The sequence below is a fragment of the Agelaius phoeniceus genome, chromosome 8 (assembly GCF_051311805.1).
Source record: "Agelaius phoeniceus isolate bAgePho1 chromosome 8, bAgePho1.hap1, whole genome shotgun sequence".
NCBI lineage: Eukaryota > Metazoa > Chordata > Aves > Passeriformes > Icteridae > Agelaius > Agelaius phoeniceus.
In genome coordinates, this window is record NC_135272.1 from 3,248,404 (window position 1) to 3,250,911 (window position 2,508).

The 2,508-nt window shown below is 67.9% G+C and overlaps 1 non-coding gene across 1 annotated transcript; it reads left to right on the plus strand.

Annotated features, from left to right (window-relative positions):
• The first annotated feature begins 212 nt into the window (after positions 1-212).
• Positions 213-365, plus strand: LOC129133435 (5.8S ribosomal RNA). The gene has a single exon (XR_013183388.1). It is a non-coding gene; the product is annotated as a 5.8S ribosomal RNA (ribosomal RNA).
• The last annotated feature ends 2,143 nt before the right edge of the window (positions 366-2,508 follow it).

The following is a 2,508-nucleotide window of genomic DNA, read 5'->3' on the forward strand; positions in this document are numbered from 1 at the left end:
GTCGGCGTCTCTGCTCGCAGGGGGAGGCGGGCGGGGGCGCGGGCTCCCCTGCCTCTGGGCTGGCCATCGGAGTGTGGGTCTCCAGTTTTTTTTTTTCCCCTTCCATTTCTGTGTGCTTGTATGGTCGAAGCCAGGCGCACGCCCACGCGTCCTCGGCGCCAGAGTAACAAAAAAAAGGGCCGCTCAGCATGAGCAGTGCCCAAAAGGCAGACGAGTCTTAGCGGTGGATCGCTCGGCTCGTGCATCAATGAAGAATGCAGCTAGCTGTGAGAATTAATGTGAATTGCAGGACACATTGACCATCGACACTTCGAAGGCACTTGCGGCCCCGGGTTCCTCCCAGGGCTACGCCTGTCTGAGCATCACTTGACGATCAATCGCCGTACGGGGGTCACCCTGGCAGCACGGCTGGGGTTGCCTCGCAGGCCAGTTGCCCGCGGTGGGCGGCGGTGGCGGTGGCAGTGGCGGCGGCGGCGTCCCGCCAATTCCCGGCGGGAATGCGGTCGGGTTCGGCGAGGGAAACGTTTCCCTAGGTGGCCTCGATCCCTTCCCTGCGGCCCAGTGGGCGTCGTCGTCGTCATCGCGGTCATTGTCGTCGTCGTCACCGCGCAGGGCCTTCGTCCCCCTAAATGCAGCGAGCTGCTGGGGCGGAGCTCGTCCTCGCCGGGACCGTGCCGCGGATGCGGTGGCGCAGCGGCCTGGGGACAGCGAGAGACGGCGTCGAAATGCGCCGCCGAGGGCCGAGATAAAGAGAGAGGAGGGCGAGAAGGGGAGGTGAGGCGCGGGCCTCGCCCCTGGCCTCCCCCGAGTGCGGGCAACTGTCTGCGGGTGGGTACCACGGCGGTACCGTGCCATGCTGTTGCGCGCGAGAGCGAGAGCGCCGGGGACGGGGGTTCCGACCCCCTCCTCCTCTGTCGCTGTCTCGGGGCGCGCCCAGGGGCGCCGTCACTCCTCTCTCTCTCCCCACCGAGGCCGTCGCGCGCACCACTACCCAGCTGGTCCTCCCGCGCGGGGACGTCTCTGCCGCTCTCCCCTTTTTGGTTCTCGTCTCCGGGATGGGGTTCTCCATCTCCTCATCGCTCGCTCGCGTGCGCTCTCTCTCTCCAGCTCCCTCCGGGAGTGCGGAGAAGAGGGGGGCGGGCGGCGTAACGGGCGAGGGAGACAAGGCGGCCATCTCCGCGCACACCCCCGTCTGCGGCGTGGCTGAGCTTTGGGCTTACAACCTCAGATCAGACGTGGTGACCTGCTGAATTTAAGGATATTTGTCAGCGGAGGAAAAGAAACTAACAAGGATTCCCTCAGTAACGGCGAGCGAAGAGGGAAGAGCCCAGCGCCGAATCCCTGCCCCGCGGTGTGGCGCGGGACATGTGGCGTACAGAAGCCCCCCTCCCCAGCGGCGCTCTTGGGGGACCCAAGTCCTTGTGATCGAGGCTGCAGCCCGCGGACGGTGTAAGGCCGGTAGCGGCCCCCCGGCGCTCCGGGCCCGGGGCTTCTCGAAGTTGGATTGCTTGGGAATGCAGCCCAAAGCAGGTGGTAAACTCTGTCTAAGGCTAAATACCGGCACAAGACCAATAGCCAACAAGTACCGTAAGGGAAAGTTGAAAAGAACTTTGAAGAGAGAGTTCAAGAGGGCGTGAAACCATTAAGAGATTAATGGGTGGGGCCCACGCATTCCGCCCGGAGGATTCAACCCGGTGAGTTGCGGTCGGCCGGCGCGGGTTCGGCAGATCCTCGCCTCCGCCTCCCCTCTGTCCCCTGGGCGTACCCCGTGCGCGGGAGCCAGCCGGGGGGGGCGGGCCAGTGCGGGGACCACCCCGCCCGGTCGGCGGCCGGCCCTGGCCGGGCGCATTTCCTCCACGGCGGTGCGCCGCGCCCAGCTCTGGGTCGTCTGGGAAGGCCTCCGGCGGGCAGGTTGCCTGGTGCCGCGTGAGCAGTGGCGGGTGTTACAGCCACCGGGCAGCAGGTCTTGCTGAATCCCGGGGCTGAGGGAGAGGACCGCCGCCGCGCCCTCCTCCCCCCCGTCGGTGGCGCCGGGGCAGGGGGCGTCACTTTCCCCTCCTCTCCCTCCTGGGGTGGGGGGGGTGGGAGCGGTGTCCTCGCAGCGCGGCGTTTCGTGCGGGGGTGCGGGGGCTGGGCCTGCCGGCCCCTGGCGCTGCAGTCGACCGGGGCGAACTGTCCTCAGAATACCCCGACCGCGCGGCACCGCCAGGCCGAGCTTGATGGGCCTCACTCGGGCGCCCGGGGTCTGTGGCAATGTGGGCTACCCACCCGACCCGTCTTGAAACACGGACCAAGGAGTCTAGCACGTGCACGAGTCGGGGGCCGTCGTTGAAAGCCCACGGCGCAATGAAGGTGAGGGCCGGCGTGTGCCGGCCGAGGTGGGATCCCGGGGCGCATGTCGTGCCTGGACGAGGCGCTGCGCGTGGGTGAGTGCGCTCCGCGTGGCCCGCCCGGGCACTGGGGCGCGCGCGTGGCGGCGACTCTGGACGCGTGCCGGGCCCTTCCCAT